Genomic DNA, 23,867 nt, shown 5'->3' on the forward strand with positions numbered 1-23,867 from the left:
TTGTGCTCACCTGCGATGGATGGACTCATCCTGGTGCTAATCACCACTCAGAGAAGTGCACTCACCTCTGAGCATGCTGTTCAGTTGCTGTTCCTGAAGAAGAACATGCATATTTGAGGATAAATTGAAATGTGCTCAGGTTTACATAATACAAGTTACTACAAATAAAGGTTGAGTGGTTGATTAAATAATCTCTGCCTTTTGTTCTCTCTCCCTCCAGAGCTCCCACAGCAACATGTCTGTAAGGAGGAGGAGGTTCTCGCTGACCAGCAGGTCTGTAACCAGGAGAGGAACTCCAGTCTGGACCAAGAGGACCCAGAGCCTCCAGAGATTAAAGAGGAACAGGAGGAACTCTGCACCAGTCTGGAGGGAGAGCAGCTTGTACTGAAGGTTGAGACGGATGCCGTCATGTTGACTCCAACTTATGAGGAAAGTGACCACAGTGAAGCAGAACCAAAAAGTGACCACCAGCTCCTCTCCAACAACTCTCATGTAGCTGAGAGCCAAGATCAGAAAGGAGGAAAACATGGAGATTCAGGATCAGCTGGAGATGGAGAGCCAAAACAAAAGAAAAGACATCACAGAAGCAAAAGTCACAGTGATAATGCAAAAAACTCTACCTCATCAGACATTCACCATAACACTCACCCAGGTAAAAAGTCTCTTAAATGTGGCACATGTGGAAAGGCTTTTAAGTTTAAGTCCCTATTGAATGTACACCTAACGACCCACAGAGTTGAGAGGCCGCATTCTTGCAAAACATGTGGGAAGACTTTCAAGACTTGTGGTGTATTAAATATGCACATGAGAATCCACACTGGTGAGAAGCCTTATTCTTGCCAAACATGTGGGAAGACTTTCAAGACTCGTGGTGTATTAAATATGCACATGAGAATCCACACTGGTGAGAAGCCTTATTCTTGCCAAACATGTGGGAAGACTTTCAGCCAAAGTGCTCACTTAAACTGTCACATGAGAATCCACACAGGTGAGAAACCGTATTCTTGCCAAACATGTGGGAAGACTTTCAAGCTAACCGTTAACTTAAAATGTCACATGATAACTCACACAGGTGAGAAGACTTTTACCTGTGAAATTTGTGGGAAGGCTTTCGGGCTTCGTGCATCCTTAACAGTTCACATGAGAATCCACACAGGTAAGAAACCGTATTCTTGCACAACATGTGGGAAAGCTTTCAACTGTAGTGCTCACTTAACACGTCACGTGAGAATCCACACAGGTGAGAAACTGTATTCTTGCAAAACGTGTGGGAAAGCTTTCAACCGAAGTGCATCCTTAACAGTTCACATGAGAACCCACACAGGTGAGAAACTGTATTCTTGCAAAACATGTGGGAAATCTTTCAGCCGAAGTACTCACTTAAAAGTCCACATGAGAATCCACACAGGTGAGAAGCCTTATTCTTGCAAAACGTGTGGGAAAGCTTTCAGCCGAAATGCTCACTTAAAAGGTCACATGAGAATCCACACAGGTGAGAAGCCTTATTCTTGCACAACATGTGGGAAGACTTTCAACCAAAGGGCATCCTTAACAGTTCACATGAGAATCCACACAGGTGAGAAACCGTATTCTTGCAAAATATGTGGGAAGACTTTCAATGTCAACAGTGCCATAAAACGTCACATGAGAACTCACACAGGTGAGAAACTGTATACTTGCAAAACATGTGGGAAAGATTTCTTATCCTGTGGTGAGTTAAAGCAACATATGAGAATCCACACAGGTGAGAAGCCTTATTCTTGCAAAACATGTGGAAAAGCTTTCAGCCAAAGTGCAAACTTAAAAGTCCACATGAGAACCCACACTGGTGAGAAACTGTATACTTGCCAAACTTGTGGGAAGACTTTCAATCAAAACGGTAACTTAACTCGTCACATGAGAACCCACACAGGTGAGAAGCCATAATTTTGAAAGACCTGGAGGAAAAGTTTCTCTGATCAGTCGCTTTGAAGAGACATTTGAGGACACGTACAGGCGAGTAGCTTTGTATTTGCGAAATATGTTGGAGGTGATTCAGTTCTCGTTTTTCATGCATAATTGCAGAACTGTAACTTGAAATTATATACTTGAAAAATCCTCAGAGGCTCAATATACACAGGAGAAATGATGAGCTGAAAGCTGAATGTGTACAATTTCCCACTGAGAAGATGTCACAATATGTTTATGTGTCAATATCTTCATCCTGATTTGCCCATATTTGTGAAAATGATGATTAAAAAAGTCCAGTTAATCGGTCTCATGTGTCCCACTTATTACCGCTCCTCGTGTCATGCTTTTCTATAAACATCTATATGTTAAATACTTGTAGTTTTTCCAGTAGCTTCCATGTAAGTAACCAAAAAGTAAGCTGTTAGTTCAAAGTAGCAGTTTAGAAAAGAGTGACACATTTCTTTGTGGAATTAAGCAGAGTAGATCTACACCTTAATACAAGGAGTACAACAAACATAGTGTAAACACACTGTGTAAAAACTATAAAAATGGTGTTAAATATAGTTAATTAAATTAATATAGATACATTTACGAAATGGAAAAAGATAAAGAATAGAATAAAAGTATTTTGGAGTTTGCTTAGCAACTGGACAACATTTTTTGTCCTAATATTTATTCAGGTTTAAAAATGTAGTCAGGTATGTTTTGAACAGGTTCTGAATAAAATGTGTTCAGTCTGAAGCGGAAATAAAAGCCTCCGCGAGTGAGGGGACCCGGAAGGTGGAGAGCAGGTGATTTGGGTGTTGTTTTGGCCTAATCTTAGTTGTGACTGGATCAGAATGGGAAGTTGTAGTGTCTGTGTGTTTCTTATACCTCCTGAGTTCTGAGTGACAGGACAGGATGGGACAGGACCAGATGCTTCCCTTTAAGTATATTTGGGAAGGGGACAACATAGAGGTCTCATGTCCAGGATAACAACATATTAGCCTTGTAGTGTGTGTCAGAGAATAGCTAAAGGAAGAGGCCCCACACCAAGGACTGAGGAATTCAGAGGTTCAATGTATACATTTCCATCTAAGGATAGAGAGAGGTTCAGGGTTGATTCAATGTATACATTTCCATCTAAGGATAGAGAGAGGTTCAGGTTGATTCAATGGTTACATTTCCATCTAAGTGTAGAGAGACTAACATCAACATAGTCACGCACACACATCCACGTACACATATTCCCTTGAGAGAGAGATGTTATGCAGACCCATCCTTTTCGAACAGGATAGAGGGGCCCTCAGTTCCCCAAAAGTGAACAATTAGAGGAAACAGGCGGGCCTGAGCGAATGGACTCTAAAAGGACACACACACCAGAGAACGGGGGTGAATTTGGTTGAGCTCCTAAGACTGAGGGTCCGAGAGGAGTTCTGATAGAGCAGAGGGCAAAGCATTTTTGGGCGTCACTTTGCCAGGATTTGAGAAAACCAGGGAGTGGCCACACTCTGGTTCGGACGCTGGCTTGAGATCTGTTTCCATAAAGATTGCTCTATCATATCCACCCAGCCTTGCCTCCGCAGAATTTCTTTTATCAACATACTACACGCCGACACCTTTGGAGGAGAACAGCCCATACACTTCAGTAGTAGACTGTCGGAGGATGAGGATTTGGAGACGGAGTGTGAAATGAGTGCGAGCAGGAAAGGTGGAGGAGGGAGAAGTATGATTAAGAGAATGTCTGGAAATAGGAAAGAGTACGGTGTAGGATCACATGTCCCTCGTCTCTGCTATTAATTGAGGCCTTGTTCTAAGTGGAAGGCAAACATTCCTTTACAGATAGGAGCTGACTTTGCCTTGCAGTCTCTCTCCTCCTCGCTTGGCAAGGAGGACGTTGTTTTCTTTACAATAAAGCCGTCAGATAGACGTTTCCCAGGAGACTCCCTAAGGTTATTTATAACTATCTAACATCGTCTGTCCTCCTTCCCTCGGAGACAGCCACATTCCTTTCTTTTCTGGTCAATCGAGGTTCCTCATCAAATCAATCCACTCTCCAGGCATCAAGAGAAACAGAGAACTGTCACAATCATGTGTTATAAAGGAAAGTCTTTGCAATTGTAAATGAGACTAATGACGGCTGATGTTCTGTGTTCTCTCCTGATCTAATTAACACACACATGCTCCAGAGTAAAAGTACTCTGGGCCCCACCTTGACACTCAGTGGTTTACGACCATGCTTTTCTCTTATCTGTGGAGGTTTCTGCACTTATCCAGGTTTCAACCAAGTTTTAAATAACCATTAAGCTGGAATCTCATCCTCTTAATTTTAACAAATTAGTAAACAGGAAAAGAAGTTCATAAAACTGATTTTTTGTCTGAGATAAAGTTTTGTGTGTGTAAATGTCCTGTGTTTGGAGGAACCACAGCACCTTCTGATAGTGAGTCCTGGTACGATTGGGACAGACTTTCAGGAGATCTATTGTTTAAATACCTCATCTTTCTATTACCAGTAAATGTCTCTGATATGCCCCGTTTAATAAGTATTAGGCTAGAACTAAAAGAAATATGTAAGTGATTAGTTCTTCAATAATCAAGTGTGTTTAGACGTTTTGATCAAGTTTTAATTCCTTTTTGAAATGCCTTTTTCTTGCCAAACATGTGGGATGGAATTCAAGACTGCATTAAATCAACAAAAGAGAATCCACACAGGTGAGAAGCCTTTTACCTGTGAAAATTGTGGGAAGGCTTTTGGGTTGCGTTCTAACTTAACTTGTCACATGAGAACTCACACAGGTGAGAAGCCACAATTTTGCAAAATATGTTGAAGGTGATTCAGTTCTAGTGTTTCATGCATAATTCCAGAACTTTAACTTGAAATTATATACTTGAAAAATCTTCAGAGGCTCAATATACACAGGAGAAATGATGAGCTAAAAGCTGAATGTGTACAATTTCACTTTGAGAAGATGTCACAATATGTTTATGTGTCAATATCTTCATGCTGATTATCCCATATTTGTGAAAATGATGATTAAAGAGTCCAGTTAATCGGTCTCATGTGTCCCACTTATTATCGCTCCTCGTGTCATGCTTTTCTATAAACATTTATATGTTAAATACTTGTAGTTTTTCCAGTAGCTTCCATGTAAGTAACCAAAAAGTAAGCTGTTAGTTCAAAGTAGCAGTTTAGAAAAGAGTGACACATTTCTTTGTGGGATTAAGCAGAGTAGATCTACACCTTAATACAAGGAGTACAACAAACATAGTGTAAACACACTGTGTAAAAACAGTATAAGAATGGTGTTAAATATAGTTAATTAAATTCATATAAATAAATGTATAAAAGTTTGGGGGAGTTTGCTGAGCAACTGCACAACATTTTTTATCCAAATTATTTATTAAGGTTTAAAAGTGTAGTCAGATATGTTTTAAACAGGTTCTGAATAAAATGTGTTCAGTCTGAAGCGGAAATAAAAGCCTCCGCACTTCCCCCGTCGGAGCTTAACAGCGTGACACCCAGCGGAAGTCAACAGTAGCAGCTAGCAGCATTAGCTGCCTGTGTGTAATGAACGAAGTGGAAGACGGTACTGAGTCACAGCGCAGCTCATTATTGAATTAGTAATTAAAGAACAATGAGTTCAGTTGAGAGTTTGAGAGAGTTTGTCAACGAGCGACTAACTGCTGCTGCTGAAGAAATATTCCGAGTGTTTAAAACAACTATCGTCCAGTACGAGGAAGAGATCGATCGGCAGCGCGTCCTGCTGGATATCTGCTGGAAACCCCAAGTAAAGTTACACAGGACAGGTGAGGACAAGTTTATTATTTTAACAACACTAATGTTCAGAGCCCTGGAGTGGCCATAGAGGGGGAGATATGCATCGCAGCCACGTTTCACTACATGGAGCGAACAGACGAGTGTTTCCCTCGTGTTGGTTCATTCCACTCCGGGACTCCGGAGGTTCTGAGTGCCCGCTGCACGGCTGGGCTCCGTTCTATAGAAGACCGCAGCCAAACTCCACTCAAAAAATGCTGATTTTACACACAAAACGTTCAGAACAATACGAGGAGCACTAAAACTCAACAGAAAGAGGTGTGTCTCATTGAACCTATTATGAAGACATGTCGGCATTGGCTTGGAGTCAATCGGTCAGATGACCTGGAAGCTATTGAAAAAAAATGTAGATTTTACATTCAAAACATTGCTAACAAGGAAAATTATGTTTTTTGCCAAATGCTACAAACACTGGAACCAAGGTATGAAATACAGAGCAGGACATGTTTCACAGCAGAAGCTATTCCAGCTCTTTATGATGAGACGAGAGGAAAGGTGGAGGATCGCTCCAGTCTGCAGAGAGAATTGTGCTCACCTGCGATGGATGGACTTCACGGGCCACAGAGTCCTACGTGAAGCAAGGACTGCCCATTTTATTGATAACGAGTGGGAAACGCACTCCTACATACTACAAAAAAGAGGGATGCAGGAGACTCATACCGGTGCTAATCACCACTCAGAGAAGTGCACTCACCTCTGAGCATGCTGTTCAGTTGCTGTTCCTGAAGAAGAACATGCATATTTGAGGATGAATTGAAATGTGCTCAGGTTTACATAATACAAGTTACTACAAATAAAGGTTGATTGGTTGATTAAATAATCTCTGCCTTTTGTTCTCTGTCCCTCCAGAGCTCCCACAGCAACATGTCTGTAAGGAGGAGGAGGTTCTCACTGACCAGCAGGTTTGTAACCAGGAGAGGAACTCCAGTCTGGACCAAGAGGACCCAGAGCCTCCAGAGATTAAAGAGGAACAGGAGGAACTCTGCACCAGTCGGGAGGGAGAGCAGCTTGTACTGAAGGTTGAGACGGATACTGTCATGTTGACTCCAACTTATGAGGAAAGTGACCACAGTGAAGCAGAACCAAAAAGTGACCACCAGCTCCTCTCCAACAACTCTCATGTAGCTGAGAGCCAAGATCAGAAAGGAGGAAAACATGGAGATTCAGGATCAGCTGGAGATGGAGAGCCAAAACAAAAGAAAAGACATCACGGAAGAAAAAGACACAGTGAAAATGCAAAAAACTCTTCCTCATCAGACATTCGCCATAACACTCACCCAGGTAAAAAGTCCTTCAAATGTGACACATGTGGAAAGGCTTTTAAGATTAAGTCCCGATTGAATACACACCTAAGAACCCACACAGGTGAGAAGCCTTATTCTTGCCAAACATGTGGGAAAGATTTCAGGAGTCGTGCTCACTTAACAATCCACATGAGAACCCACACAGGTGAGAAGCCTTATTCTTGCCAAACATGTGGGAAAGATTTCAGGAGTCGTGCTCACTTAACAATCCACATGAGAACCCACACAGGTGAGAAGCCGTATACTTGCAAAACATGTGGGAAAGCTTTCACTCAAAGTGCTGTGTTAACAGTCCACATGAGAACCCACACAGGTGAGAAACCATATTCTTGCAACACATGTGGGAAGACTTTCAAGACTCGTGATGAATTGAATCGGCACATGAGAATCCACACTGGTGAGAAGCCGTATACTTGCAAAACATGTGGGAAAGCTTTCACTCGAAGTGCTGACTTAACAGTCCACATGAGAACCCACACAGGTGAGAAACCGTATTCTTGCAACACATGTGGGAAAGCTTTCAAGACTCGTGGTGAATTGAATCAGCACATGAGATTCCACACAGGTGAGAAGCCGTATTCTTGCCAAACATGTGGGAAGACTTTCAAGACTCGTGGTGAATTGAATCTGCACATGAGAATCCACACTGGTGAGAAGCCTTATTCTTGCAAAACATGTGGGAAGACTTTCAGCCAAAATGCAAACTTAACAGTCCACATGAGAATCCACACTGGTGAGAAGCCTTATTCTTGCAACACATGTGGGAAAGATTTCAGGACTCGTAGTATATTGAACCTGCACATGAGAATCCACACTGGTGAGTGGTGAGAAGCCGTATACTTGCAAAACATGTGGGAAGACTTTCAGGTGTCCTGGTCACTTAACAGCCCACATGCGAATCCACACAGGTGAGAAGCCGTATACTTGCAACATGTGTGGGAAGACTTTCAAATCTTGTTCAGAATTAAATCGACACATGAGATTCCACACAGGTGAGAAGCCTTTTACCTGTGATACTTGTGGGAAGGCTTTCGTGCTTCGTCCTCAGTTAACTCGTCACATGAGGGTCCACACAGGTGAGAAGCCGTATACTTAATGTTTTAGTGATTTATGTGATTTGTGTTTAAGACAGTCCACATTAAGCCATGGTGACATTCTGGGAAAGGTGAAACACGATTTGAAACATTAAAAATGTTAGTTTAGTTTTAGTTTGTTTCTGTGAGTTTTAGACTTGGATTCTAATAATAATAAGTTAAAGTAGTTCATCAGTCAGAGCCTAAGAATCACCACCGACAGCGACTGAGGAAGACCATCATCATCGTCATCTTCATCATCTCCATCATCATTAACAAAGACGTTACAGCGACAGGCTGTTTAAGAAACCGTGTGGGCGGTTTCCAACGAAAGAAGATTCTTTAAGTTCAGGAGAAATTTGGTCAGAATCAGAAACAGATTTATTGCCAAGAAGGATTTTACACCAACAAGGAATTTGTCTAGGTGAATAAGGTGTATACATTGAAGACAATAAACAAACAGTGACTATAATAAATATGAAAAATAAAATATGTAATATGTACAAATTCTGCATTAATGTAATGCAAAGACTTGAAGGGCGGTAGTGGGTTTGAGTGCAAGAGTCCGTGTCAGTGTCAGTGGGGGTTCCGGGCCTCGTTAAGGATCCCAACTACAGAGGGGAAGAAACTGTTCATGTGGCGGGAGGTTTTGGTCCTGATGGACCGCAGCCTCCTGCCAGAGGGGAGAGTGTCAAAAAGTCTGTGACCGGGATGGGAGGGGTCGGCCACAATCCTACCTGCACACCTCAGAGCCCTGGAGCTGTGCAGGTCCTGAAGGGATGGAAGGTTGCAGCCAATCACCTTCTCAGCAGAGCGTATGATACGCTGGTCAGGGCTCTGTTAGCATTAAACTATTCTCTTAATATTTAACTGCTTTCACCCTACCTGCAATTTCACCGTCCGCCCATATTTCATTCATAAACTAATTACATTAGTCATTACAGACTCACCGTCTTTCTGTTATATGTTAATGTTGTTTAGTTGCCATCTCATTTACTTAAATGAAAATAAATATATTTAACCGTATGTCGTTGTCTGTGGAGGTTTGTTTTACTGTAAACCAATGGTAACTGTGTGTAGAAGCCACTACTGCAGTAATGAGATTAAATACATTGATTTGAATGAATTGATATTGATTAAAGTTAACCTTGTCTAGTCGAATTTGATTAATTTCCTCCAGATTAGTCAAAGAGATAAAAGAACGGAGGTGGTGCTCCTATTCACGAGTGCTTTATTAATCTCAAGTGATTAATACATTAATTTATGTGTAGTGTTTCTCCTACATTGGCATGAGGATAAGTTGACAGTACCCAGATGTTACTCCTCATTAAGAAGAGATCTTAAATGTTGAGTATGAATGGGAGGAATTATTACTGCAAAAAACATTTATATGTTAAATACTTGTAGTTTTTCCAGTAGCTTCCATGTAAGTAACCAAACAGAAAGCTGTTAGTTCAAAGTAGCAGTTTAGAAAAGAGTGGCACATTTATTTGTGGAATTAAGCAGAGTAGATCTACACCTTAATACAAGGAGTACAACAAACATAGTGTAAACACACTGTAAAAACAGAATAAAAATGGTGTTAAATATTGTTAATTAAATTAATATAAATAAAATGGGAAGTTGTAGTAGACTGTTGGAGGATGAGGATTTGGAGACGGAGTGGGAAATGAGTGGGAGCAGGAAAGGTGGAGGAGGGAGAAGGGATAGCAGAAATAGTCAGTTAACAAAAAAACGAGCATTAGAGGAGGATGAGGAAGGAAGAGATGTCAGGTAAAGGACAATGATGGAAGAATTTAAGATCATTCTTAAATTTAAAGTGGGCAGTGTCCAGTCACTCTAACAGCTGGATTGAGAAACGCGATTGGGGAATTAGAGATGGTGAAGATATTATGTGATGGCAGTCTGTTGGTAAAATGCAAGAATAATGAGCAGAGAAATAAAACAATGAAACTGTAATGTAATAACAAAATAGTGGAAAAAAAGATAGTTGGGGAGAGGAGAGGAACTAGGGGAGTGATAACTGGAATCCCTGTTGGAGAAAACCTGGAGGAGCTCAGGAAAGTGCTGAAAGGCGGAACGGTCACAGGAATTAGACGGCTCCAGGCCTTTAGAAATGGGGAAAAAGTTGATAGTGAATCTGTTCTGCTACAGTTCAAGGATGAGGTGCTTCCTGGGAAAATGATGGTAGGATACATGAGTTTTAGCGTAAGAGAATATGTTCCTGCTCCACTAAGATGCTATAAATGTCAAGCGATATGGTCATACCGCTAATGTATGCAAAGGGAAACAGAGATGCGGAAGATGCGGAGGAGAGCGTGCGTATGGACAGTGTGGCAGCAAGGATGCAGTTAAGTGCTGTCATTGTGGAGGGAACCACACAGCAGCATATGGGATGCGGGGACAGCCTTCCATTCTGAAACACCCCCACTCCAAAACACCACTGTTCCGACTTTCAACTTCAAATTACTTCCCAATAGGGTTAGGGTCAGGGTCAGGGTCAGGGTCAGGGTTTCCCCAATAGCCTTTTCGCGGATGCGTTGTCAGGAAGCAGGCAGTAGAAGTTCAACAAGTAAAATCAGAGTGGAAAGTGACATATGAAGAGGCTGTGCAGATATGTAACAATGAAAGAAGAGAAGAAGGAGTCAACCAAAGCAAACATGAAACAAGTGTGGCTTCAGGCCGGGCACAAAAGGACAATGCAGGAGTGCCAATGGACAGATTAGTGCTATTCTTAGCTTACGTCATCAACTGTTCAGAGCAAAGGAAAACCAAGACAGAGACAATCAAAATCATAGTTAAGGCAGCAGCTAAATTCCTTAACATGAAAGATTTATCACGGGAAAAGGTACAGACTGACCTTAGCCACGGAGAAAGGACCTCGGAGGCAGCTTCGCAAATCATAACATAGTGTTGATACTTCAATGGAACGCCAGGAGTCTGATAGCGAATGGACAGGAGTTTACAGGATATATTGATCATTTAGAAAGGAAACCAGACATCATATGCATTCAGGAAACATGGCTCAAAACAACTCTGGAGTCCATTATTAAGGGGTATACTGTTATCCGCAAAGATAGAAACAATGGTAATGGAGGGGGATGTGCAATATTTATTAAAGAAGGTATAAATTATAGACAGTTAGATACAATACAAAAGTTAGAGGTAATAGTTTTTGAAATATGGAGTAAGAATGGTAGTATGAAAATAGTACATTTTTATAACCCATGCAAAAAGTTAGAAAAAGGAAAACTAGAGTTAATATTGGAACACTGGAGAGGTAATATCATCTGGTGTGGGGATTTTAATGCACATAGCACAGTGTGGGGGGAAAAAGAAGATTTAAATGGAGAGATTTTAGAGGAACTCATAGATGAGAAGGAATTGGTGTGTTTAAATGATGGAGTAGGCACAAGGGTTAATTTGGGGAAGGGTACAGAGTCAGCAGTAGACCTTACTTTGGTATCACAGTCACTAGTCGAGAAGAGTAATTGGGAAGTATTTAAAGGAAGCACTATAGGGAGTGATCACTCTCCAATATTCATAGGTGTTGGAGTTGAAAGGGAGATGAAACAGGACGAGAGAGAAGGAAGATGGAAATTTGAAGAAGCAATTTGGAACAAGTATAGAGTATTAGCTGAAGGACTTTGACTGACTTTGCCTTGCAGTCTCTCTCCTCCTCACCTGGCAAGGAGGACGTTGTTTTCTTTACAATAAAGCCGTCAGATAGACGTTTCCCAGGAGACTCCCTAAGGTTATTTACAACTATCTAACATCGTCTGTCCTCCTTCCCTCGGAGACAGCCACATTCCTTTCTTTTCTGGTCAATTGAGGTTCATCATCAAATCAATCCACTCTCCAGGCATCAAGAGGAACAGAGAACTGTCACAATCATGTGTTATAAAGGAAAGTCTTTGCAATTGTAAATGAGACTAACGACGGCTGATGTTCTGTGTTCTCTCCTGATCTAATTAACACACACATGCTCCAGAGTAAAAGTACTCTGGGCCCCACCTTGACACTCAGTGGTTTACGACCATGCTTTTCTCTTATCTGTGGGGGTTTCTGCACTCATCCAGATTGAAACCAAGTTTTAAATAACCATTAAGCTGGAATCTCATCCTCTTAATCTTAACAGATGTCTGTAAATGTCCTGTGTTTGCAGGAACCACAGCATCTCCTGATGGTGAGTCCTGGTACGATTGGGACAGACTTTCAGGAGATCTATTGTTTAAATACCTCATCTTTCTATTACCAGTAAATGTCTCTGATATGCCCTGTTTAATAAGTATTAGGCTAGAACTAAAAGAAGTTCAATTAGTTTACAAGTCAGAGCCTAAGAACCACCACTCAAAGCGACGAAGAAGACCATCATCTTTATCAAGATCATCATCATCGATAAAGAAGTTTCAGTAATGGGCTGTTTCAGAAACCGTGCAAGCGGTTTCCAACGAAAGACAGACTCTTTGACAAGCCAGACCGGCTCTGCCCCCCAACGCACAAAGGTCGTCTGTTTCACAAAAAGCAAAATTCAGGATCAGATTCAACTTAAAATGTATGGAGAAAATTTAGAAAGAGTAGAATGTTTCAAATATCTACGTATCTGGTTCGACAAGAATCTTACTTGGAAAATTCACATAGGGACAATTGTTGGAAAATGTAAAAAAGTACTGAATGTTGTTGATGTTTGAGGGGTAACGAGTGGGGAGCAAATAAAGTGTCTCTGAAAGCTGTTTACATTGGGCTAATCAGGGCAGGTCTTGACTATGGCTGCACAATTTACCAGTCTGCTTCAAAAACTTTACTAAAAAAATTGGATACACTTAGATATCAGGCCTTGAGACTCCGCTGTGGTGCTATTAATACAACCCCAGTGTCAGCTTTACAAGTGGAGATGAATGAAATGCCATTAGAAATAAGAAGAAATCAGATTTCACTAACATACTGGGCAAACCTAAAGGGCCATAAGGAGAGTCAGCCCACTCAGAAGGTGTTACAGATGTGTCAAGAGAAGGAAAGAAGACAGTTGAAGAGCTTTGGTTGGATGATGGGGGATGCAGTATAGAAATAGGGATAGGGGATTTAGTGTTAAGCCCCACTGTACCATCCTCCACTGTCCCACCTTGGCTATTAAGAGAAATAGAGGTAGACATACATCTGTTAGCAGAGGGTGATTTGTTAATTTTTAACAGGGGGATGGCTCAATGGGAGCAGCACCCTGCCCCGACACACCTATGTCCACCTCCCAAAGGACATTGTTGATGCCTTAACCACAACTGTGGCATTTCTAATTTTACAACTCCATTTAATCCAGTTATCTTCCTTCTCTCCCTACTACAATTGTCTTTGTATAACTGTATTAAAGTAACAAGTAAATACACCTTTAAATTGTATGCAGTGGACTGAGTTTATTCAGGCAGGGTTTTCTCATGTTTCTCACAATACACTACAAGCAGGGTCATTTTAAGTTACATGACCCCTTGGAATTTTTTACCATCTAAATTCCTTGAGGGACACAAAATGAATATTGTGCAAAATAGTAGAGCCCGACCGATTTATCGGCCAATATGAGCCTCTCACAGATATATCAGTATCAGTGTATATATTGTCCGATATGCACTGATATGAAAACCTTATATTTAAAAACTATAATGGAGAAAAACATGCTTGGGCTAATTTAAAATTGGTGTAATGACACAGTTTGTCCAGCAGAGTGCGCTTCAACGGGACTAAAACAGCTGGTGTCAGGAAATGTAACAGCTGCCTCACTAATGGTTGAACTATAAACCAGCACAAACATGACAATTACCAACAGAACATAAGCCACCATGTTCTGAACAGACACTAAAAACACTTACAGAAAGTAACATTTTAGTTTTAGAAAAGGAAACTTGTTGTGCTCCTCCTCTACAGAGAGACGCGCTGGGGATCCACCGGAAGCTGCTCTATGACGTCGCGTCTGCTACAGGTTTTGTTCCGCCCTCCGCACAACGTCATACCATGAATGTATGAAGAGAACCAGGCGGGAACGTTTCAGAACCGAGCCTTTGGCCTGCCCGATTTTGTTGACTTGCTCAGATTTTGACGTTTTTATACAATCGGGAGTCTGCACACGGTGTTTTATTTTGAAAATTGACCGGATGCTCTATGCCGTGCACGGCTCAACTGTGCGCCATCGATCGCGGCCGCTTGTGATTTGTAACACACTTTCTGCTACTAGGGGATGGAGAGTGATGGCAGGTTAACAAGGGGGATGCTTTTTGGTAATTTTGCTAACAAGGGGGACGGCATCCCCCCTCATCCCCCCTCATATCGCCTACTATCTGTTAGAAAGGAAGAAAGGGAAAAGTATTAATAGGAATCAGGTTGATAGATATATAGAGGAACATTATTCAACATTTACTAAAGTATATACTGATGCATCAAAGACAACTAACAACAGAGCAGCAGTTGCGTTCACCATCCCAGATTTAAATATTGTGTCAATTAAAAGAATCAGTAATAATATCGGTATTTCCGGGAGAAATGGTAGCTATTCTTTTAGTACTTGAGTGGGTGGAAAGAAATAAACTAAAGTACTAATAGGATCAGATTCAAGCAGTTCATTAACCAGTCTCAAAAACATGCAATCAGAAACAAGACAAGATATTCTGGTGGAAATAGCTCAAACTGTATAAAATTACCAAAGCAGGAGTAAATGTGAAGAATATGACAGTAAACTATAGTAAGGCGGAAGTTAAAAGCATAATCAAAGTAGAAATGAAAAAGAAGTGGCAGGAGGGTTGGAACAAGGAAAATAAAGGTAGAGTGTTCTACAGTATCCAAAGGGAGGTGGGAAGGATGAGAGAAAATAGTAGAAGTTAAAAAGAAGAAGATATAATATCAAGAATCAGATTTGTATGATGAAAGTAATTGGGAAACATGAAACTGGTTTGTGTCAACAGTGTAATTATCAAGAAACAGTTGAACATGTCATTATAAATGGTCCTAAGTATCAGCGGCAAAGGAGGATTCTGAGAGACAGACTCAGTAGAGAGCAAATCAAATTTATCAAATGTTTTAATTAAAAGAATATAGGTATTATTATTATCATTGGTCATTTATTTATTTATTTATTATTATTATTATTATTATTATTATTATTATTATTATTATTATTATTATTATTATTATTATTATTATTATTATTTAGATCCTCTACCAGTAGTCGTAGTATTCCATTCTGATCCACACTCCAGTTCAGAAGGTGGCGGTAATGCACAGCTAAAAGTTGTTTGCCGACCGCCATGAAGAAGAAGAAGAAGAAGAAGAAGAAGAAGAAGAAGAAGAAGAAGAAGAAGAAGAAGAAGAAGAACTAAAAGCCTCCGCACTTCCCCCGTCGGAGCTTAAAAGCGTGACACCCAGCGGAAGTAAACAGTAGCAGCTAGCAGCATTAGCTGCCTGTGTGTAATGAAGGAAGTGGAAGACGGTACTGAGTCACAGCGCAGCTCATTATTGAATTAGTAATTAAAGAACAATGAGTTCAGTTGAGAGTTTGAGAGAGTTTGTCAACGAGCGACTAACTGCTGCTGCTGAAGAAATATTCCGAGTGTTTAAAACAACTATCGTCCAGTACGAGGAAGAGATCGATCGGCAGCGCGTCCTGCTGGATATCTGCTGGAAACCCCAAGTAAAGTTACACAGGACAGGTGAGGACAAGTTTATTATTTTAACAACACTAATGTTCAGAGCCCTGGAGTGGCCATAGAGGGGGAGATATGCATCGCAGCCACGTTTCACTACACGGAGCGAACAGACGAGTGTTTCCCTCGTGTTGGTTCATTCCACTCCGGGACTCCGGAGGTTCTGAGTGCCCGCTGCACGGCTGGGCTCCGTTCTATAGAAGACCGCAGCCAAACTCCACTCAAAAAATGCTGATTTTACACACAAAGCGTTCAGAACAATACGAGGAGCACTTAAACTCAACAGAAAGAGGTGTGTCTCATTGAACCTATTATGAAGACATGTCGGCATTGATTTTGAGTCAGTGGGTCAGATGAGCTGGACACTATTGGAAAAAAATGTAGATTTTACATCCAAAACATTCATGACAAGGAAAATTATGTTTTTTTTAACCAAATGGTACAAACATTGTAAACCAAGGTATGAAATACAGAGCAGAAAATATTTCACAGAAGAAGCTATTCCAGCTTTTTATGATGAGACGAGAGGAAAGGTGGAGGATCGCTCCAGTCTGCAGAGAGAATTGTGCTCACCTGCGATGGATGGACTTCACGGGCCACAGAGTCCTACGTGAAGCAAAGACTGCCCATTTTATTGATAACGAGTGGGAAACGCACTCCTACATGCTACAAACAAGAGGGACGAGACTCATACCGGTGCTAATCACCACTCAGAGAAGTGCACTCACCTCTGAGCATGCTGTTCAGTTGCTGTTCAGTTGCTGTTCAGTTGCTGTTCAGTTGCTGTTCCTGAAGAAGAACATGCATATTTGAGGATGAATTGAAATGTGTTCAGGTTTACATAATACAAGTTACTACAAATAAAGGTTGATTGGTTGAATAAATAATCTCTGCCTTTTGTTCTCTGTCCCTCCAGAGCTCCCACAGCAACATGTCTGTAAGGAGGAGGAGGTTCTCGCTGACCAGCAGGTTTGTAACCAGGAGAAGAACTCCAGTCTGGACCAAGAGGACCCAGAGCCTCCAGAGATTAAAGAGGAACAGGAGGAACTCTGCACCAGTCAGGAGGGAGAGCAGCTTGTACTGAAGGTTGAGACGGATACCGTCATGTTGACTCCAACTTATGAGGAAAGTGACCACAGTGAAGCAGAACCAAAAAGTGACCACCAGCTCCTCTCCAACAACTCTCATGTAGCTGAGAGCCAAGATCAGAAAGGAGGAAAACATGGAGATTCAGGATCAGCTGGAGATGGAGAGCCAAAACAAAAGAAAAGACATCACAGAAGCAAAAGTCACAGTGATAATGCAAAAAACTCTACCTTATCAGACATTCACCATAACACTCACCCAGGTAGAAAGTCTTTCAAATGTGACACATGTGGAAAGGCTTTTAAGATTAAGTCCCTATTGAATACACACCTAAGAACCCACACAGGTGAGAAGCCTTATTCTTGCCAAACATGTGGGAAGACTTTCAGGAGATGTGGTGTATTGAATCTGCACATGAGAATCCACACTGGTGAGAAACCGTTTTCTTGCAAAACATGTGGGAAAGCTTTCAGCCAAAGTGCAAACTTAACAGTCCACATGAGAACTCACACAGGTGAGAAGCCTTATACTTGCCAAACATGTGGGAAAGCTTTCAGCCAAAGTGCTCGCTTAACAGTCCACATGAGAATCCACACAGGTGAGAAACCGTTTTCTTGCAAAACATGTGGGAAAGCTTTCAAGACTTGTGCTGAATTGAATCTGCACATGAGAATCCACACTGATGAGAAGCCGTATACTTGCAAAACATGTAGGAAAGCGTTCAGCCATAATTCATCCTTAACAGTCCACATGAGAATCCACACAGGTGAGAAGCCTTATTCTTGCAAAACATGTGGGAAAGATTTCAAGAGTCATAGTAAATTGAATCTGCACATGAGAATCCACACTGGCGAGAAACCGTATACTTGCCAAACATGTGGGAAAGCTTTCAGCCGAAGTGCTCACTTAACAGTCCACATGAGAACCCACACAGGTGAGAAGCCTTATACTTGCCAAACATGTGGGAAAGCTTTCGGCCGAAGAGCTCACTTAACAGTCCACATGAGAACCCACACAGGTGAGAAGCCTTACGCTTGCAAAACATGTGGGAAGACTTTCAACACTTGTAGTAAATTGAATCGGCACATGACAATCCACACAGGTGAGAAGCCTTTTTCTTGCCAAACTTGTGGTAAGACTTTCAATCAAAACGGTAACTTAACTCATCACATGAGAACTCACACAGGTGAGAAGCCATAATTTTGCAAGACCTGGGGGAAAAGTTTCTCTGATCAGTCGCTTTGAAGAGACATTTGAGGACACGTACAGGCGAGTAGCTTTGTATTTGTGAAATATGTTGGAGGTGATTCAGTTCTAGTGTTTCATGCATAATTGCAGAACTTTAACTTGAAATTATATACTTGAAAAATCTTCAGAGGCTCAATATACACAGGAGAAATGATGAGCTGAAAGCTGAATGTGTACAATTTCCTATTGAGAAGATGTCACAATATGTTTCTGTCAATATCTTCATCCTGATTTGCCCATATTTGTGAAAATGATGATTAAAAAGTCGAGTTAATCAGTCTCATGTGTCCCACTTATTATCGCTCCTCGTGTCATGCTTTTCTACAAACATTTATATGTTAAATACTTGTAGTTTTTCCAGTAGCTTCCATGTAAGTAACCAAAAAGTAAGCTGTTAGTTCAAAGTATCAGTTTAAAAAAGAGTGGCACATTTCTTTGTGGAATTAAGCAGAGTAGATCTACACCTTAATGCAAGGAGTACAACAAACAAAGTGTAAACACACTGTGTAAAAACAGTATAAAAATGGTGTTAAATATGGTTAATTAAATTCATATAAAGAAATGGAAAAAGAAAAAAAAGAAAAATATTTATCCAGGTTTAAAAATGTAGTCAGATATGTTTTGAACAGGTTCTGAATAAAATGTGTTCAGTCTGAAGCGGAACTAAAAGCCTCTGCGAGTGAGGGGACCCGGAAGGTGGAGAGCAGGTGATTTGGGTGTTGTTTTGGCCTAATCTGAGTTGTGACTAGATCAGAATGGGAAGTTGTAGTAGACTGTTGGAGGATGAGGATTTGGAGACGGAGTGTGAAATGAGTGCGAGCAGGAAAGGTGGAGGAGGGAGAAGTACGATTAAAAGAATGTCTGGAAATAGGAAAGAGTACGGTGTAGGAACACATGTCCCTCGTCTCTGCTATTAATTGAGGCCTTGTTCTAAGTGGAAGGCAAACATTGCTTTACAGATAGGAGCTGACTTTGCCTTGCAGTCTCTCTCCTCCTCGCTTGGCAAGGAGGACGTTTTCTTTACAATAAAGCCGTCAGATAGACGTTTCCCAGGAGACTCCCTACGGTTATTTACAACTATCTAACATCGTCTGTCCTCCTTCCCTCGGAGACAGCCACATTCCTTTCTTTTCTGGTCAATCGAGGTTCCTCATCAAATCAGTCCACTCTCCAGGCATCAAGAGGAACAGAGAACTGTCACAATCATGTGTTATAAAGGAAAGTCTTTGCAATTGTAAATGAGACTAACGACGGCTGATGTTCTGTGTTCTCTCCTGATTTAATTAACACACACATGCTCCAGAGTAAAAGTACTCTGGGCCCCACCTTGACACTCAGTGGTTTACGACCACGCTTTACTCTTATCTGTGGAGGTTTCTGCACCTATCCCGGTTTCAACCAAGTTTTAAATAACCATTAAGCTGGAATCTCATCCTCTTAATTTTAACAAATTAGTAAAAAGGAAAAGAAGTTCATAAAACTGATTTTTCCCGCGTTTCTCTGCGATGAAGTTTGTCTGAGATAGTTTTCTGTGTGTAAATGTCCTGTGTTTGGAGGAACCACAGCACCTTCTGATAGTGAGTCCTGGTACGATTGGGACAGACTTTCAGGAGATCTATTGTTTAAATACCTCATCTTTCTATTACCAGTAAATGTCTCTGATATGCCCCGTTTAATAAGTATTAGGCTAGAACTAAAAGAAATATGTAAGTGATTAGTTCTTCAATAATCAAGTGTGTTTAGACGTTTTGATCAAGTTTTAATTCCTTTTTGAAATGCCTTTTTCTTGTCAAACATGTGGGATGGATTTCAAGACTGCATTAAATCAACAAATGAGATTCCACACAGGTGAGAAGCCTTTTACCTGTGAAAATTGTGGGAAGGCTTTTGGGTTATGTTCTAACTTAACTCGTTACATGAGAACTCACACAGGTGAGAAGCCATTTTCTTGCAATGCATGCGGGAAAACAGTTTGAAGTCATGTAGTTTGAAAAGGCACATGAGAATCCACACAAGTGAGGAGCCACAATTTTGCGAAATATGTTGAAGGTGATTCAGTTCTAGTGTTTCATGCATAATTGCAGAACTTTAACTTGAAATTATATACTTGAAAAATCCTCAGAGGCTCAATATACACAGGAGAAATGATGAGCTAAAGGGTGAATGTGTACAATTTCCACTTGAGAAGATGTCACAATATGTTTGTGTCAATATCTTCATGCTGATTTGCCCATATTTGTGAAAATGATGATTAAAAAGTCAAGTTAATCAGTCTCATGTGTCCCACTTATTATCGCTCCTCGTGTCATGCTTTTCTACAAACATTTATATGTTAAATACTTGTAGTTTTTCCAGTAGCTTCCATGTAAGTAACCAAACAGGAAGCTGTTAGTTCAAAGTAGCAGTTTAGAAAAGAGTGGCACATTTCTTTGTGGAATTAAGCAGAGTAGATCTACACCTTAAGTCAAGGAGTACAACAAACATAGTGTAAACACACTGTGTAAAAACAGTATAAAAATGGTGTTAAATAGTTAATTAAATTCATATAAATAAATGTAAGAAATGGAGAAAGAATTAAATAAAATTATTTTGGACTTTAAAAGTGTAGTCAGATATGTTTTAAACGAGTTCTGAATAAAATGTGTTCAGTCTGAAGCGGAATTAAAAGCCTCCGCACTTCCCCCGTCGGAGCTTAACAGCGTGACACCCAGCGGAAGTAAACAGTAGCAGCTAGCAGCATTAGCTGCCTGTGTGTAATGAACGAAGTGGAAGACGGTACTGAGTCACAGCGCAGCTCATTATTGAATTAGTAATTAAAGAACAATGAGTTCAGTTGAGAGTTTGAGAGAGTTTGTCAACGAGCGACTAACTGCTGCTGCTGAAGAAATATTCCGAGTGTTTAAAACAACTATCGTCCAGTACGAGGAAGAGATCGATCGGCAGCGCGTCCTGCTGGATATCTGCTGGAAACCCCAAGTAAAGTTACACAGGACAGGTGAGGACAAGTTTATTATTTTAACAACACTAATGTTCAGAGCCCTGGAGTGGCCATAGAGGGGGAGATATGCATCGCAGCCACGTTTCACTACATGGAGCGAACAGACGAGTGTTTCCCTCGTGTTGGTTCATTCCACTCCGGGACTCCGGAGGTTCTGAGTGCCCGCTGCACGGCTGGGCTCCGTTCTATAGAAGACCGCAGCCAAACTCCACTCAAAAAACGCTGATTTTACACACAAAACGTTCAGAAAAATACGAGGAGCACTAAAACTAAACAGAAAGAGGTGTGTCTCATTGAACCTATTATGAAGACATGTCGGCATTGATTTTGAGTCAGTGGGTCAGATGAGCTGGAAACTATTGGGAAAAATGTAGATTTTACAGTCAAAACATTAATATAAGTAGCACTAAAATCCATATAACGAGGTGTGTCCTAATCACCCAGTGTATTAATACAATTTGGCATTGGTTTGGAGTCAATTGGTCAGATGACCTGGAAGTTATTGACAACAAATTTAGATTTAACATTCAAAACATTCATGGCAAAGAAAATGATGTTTTTGCCAAATGCTACAAACACTGGAACCAAGGTATGAAATACAGAGCAGAACATATTTCACAGAAGAAGCTATTCCAGCTCTTTATGATGAGACGAGAGGAAAGGTGGAGGATCGCTCCAGTCTGCAGAGAGAATTGTGCTCACCTGCGATGGATGGACTTCACGGGCCACACGTGAAGCAAGGACTGCCCATTTTATTGATAACGAGTGGGAAACGCACTCCTACATACTACAAACAAGAGGGATGCAGGAGACTCATACTGGTGCTAATCACCACTCAGAGAAGTGCACTCACCTCTGAGCATGCTGTTCAGTTGCTGTTCCTGAAGACGAACATGCATATTTGAGGATGAATTGAAATGTGCTCAGGTTTACATAATACAAGTTACTACAAATAAAGGTTGATTGGTTGATTAAATAATCTCTGCCTTTTGTTCTCTGTCCCTCCAGAGCTCCCACAGCAACATGTCTGTAAGGAGGAGGAGGTTCTCGCTGACCAGCAGGTCTGTAACCAGGAGAGGAACTCCAGCCTGGACCAAGAGGACCCAGAGCCTCCAGAGATTAAAGAGGAACAGGAGGAACTCTGCACCAGTCGGGAGGGAGAGCAGCTTGTACTGAAGGTTGAGACGGATACTGTCATGTTGACTCCAACTTATGAGGAAAGTGACCACAGTGAAGCAGAACCAAAAAGTGACCACCAGCTCCTCTCCAACAACTCTCATGTAGCTGAGAGCCAAGATCAGAAAGGAGGAAAACATGGAGATTCAGGATCAGCTGGAGATGGAGAGCCAAAACAAAAGAAAAGACATCACAGAAGCAAAAGTCACAGTGATGATGCAAAAAACTCTACCTCATCAGACATTCACCATAACACTCACCCAGGTAAAAAGTCTTTCAAATGTGACACATGTGGAAAGGCTTTTAAGTTTGCGTCCCGATTGAATGCTCACCTAAGAACCCACACAGGTGAGAAGCCTTATTCTTGCCAAACATGTGGGAAAGCTTTCAAGACTTGTAGTAAAGTGAATCGGCACATGATAATCCACACTGGTGAGAAACCGTATACTTGCAAAACGTGTGGGAAAGATTTCAGCCAAAGTGCAAACTTAACAGTCCACATGAGAACCCACACAGGTGAGAAGCCTTATTCTTGCAAAACGTGTGGGAAAGATTTCAGCCGAAGTGAATCCTTAACAGTCCACATGAGAATCCACACTGGTGAGAAGCCTTATTCTTGCAACACATGTAGGAAAGCTTTCAGGACTTGTGTTGAATTGAATTTGCACATGAGAATCCACACTGGTGAGAAACTGTTTTCTTGCCAAACATGTGGGAAGACTTTCACCCGAAGTGATCACTTAACAGCCCACTTGAGAACCCACACTGGTGAGAAGCCTTATTCTTGCAAAACATGTGGGAAAGCTTTCAAGACTCGTTTTGAATTGAATCTGCACATGAGAACCCACACAGGTGAGAAACCGTATTCTTGCAAAACATGTGGGAAAGCTTTCAACCGAAGTGATCACTTAAGAGCCCACATTAGAACCCACACTGGCGAGAAACCGTATTCTTGCAAAACATGTGGGAAAGCTTTCAACCGAAGTGATTACTTAAGAGTCCACATGAGAATCCACACGGATGAGAAGCCATAATTTTGAAAGACCTGGGGGGAAAGTTTCTCTGATCAGTCGCTTTGAAGAGACATTTGAGGACACGTACAGGCGAGTAGCTTTGTATTTGTGAAATATGTTGGAGGTGATTCAGTTCTAGTGTTTCATGCATAATTGCAGAACTTTAACTTGAAATTATATACTTGAAAAATCCTCAGAGGCTCAATATACACAGGAGAAATGATGAGCTGAAAGCTGAATGTGTACAATTTCCCATTGAGACGATGTCACAATATGTTTGTGTCAATATCTTCATGCTGATTTGCCCATATTTGTGAAAATGATGATTAAAAGGTCAAGTTAATCAGTCTCATGTGTCCCACTTATTATCGCTCCTTGTGTCTTGCTTTTCTATAAACATTTATATGTTAAATACTTGTAGTTTTTCCAGTAGCTTCCATGTAAGTAACCAAAAAGTAAGCTGTTAGTTCAAAGTAGCAGTTTAGAAAAGAGTGGCACATTTCTTTGTGGGATTAAGCAGAGT

At 41.1% G+C, this 23,867-nt stretch overlaps 2 pseudogenes; both read left to right on the forward strand.

The window, feature by feature from the left end:
- Positions 1-222: 222 nt before the first annotated feature.
- Positions 223-9,167, forward strand: LOC141010334 (uncharacterized; annotated as a pseudogene).
- Positions 9,168-16,741: 7,574 nt separating this feature from the next.
- Positions 16,742-23,687, forward strand: LOC141010330 (uncharacterized; annotated as a pseudogene).
- The last annotated feature ends 180 nt before the right edge of the window (positions 23,688-23,867 follow it).

Source organism: Pagrus major, chromosome 16, assembly GCF_040436345.1.
Source record: "Pagrus major chromosome 16, Pma_NU_1.0".
NCBI classification, from domain to species: Eukaryota; Metazoa; Chordata; class Actinopteri; order Spariformes; family Sparidae; genus Pagrus; species Pagrus major.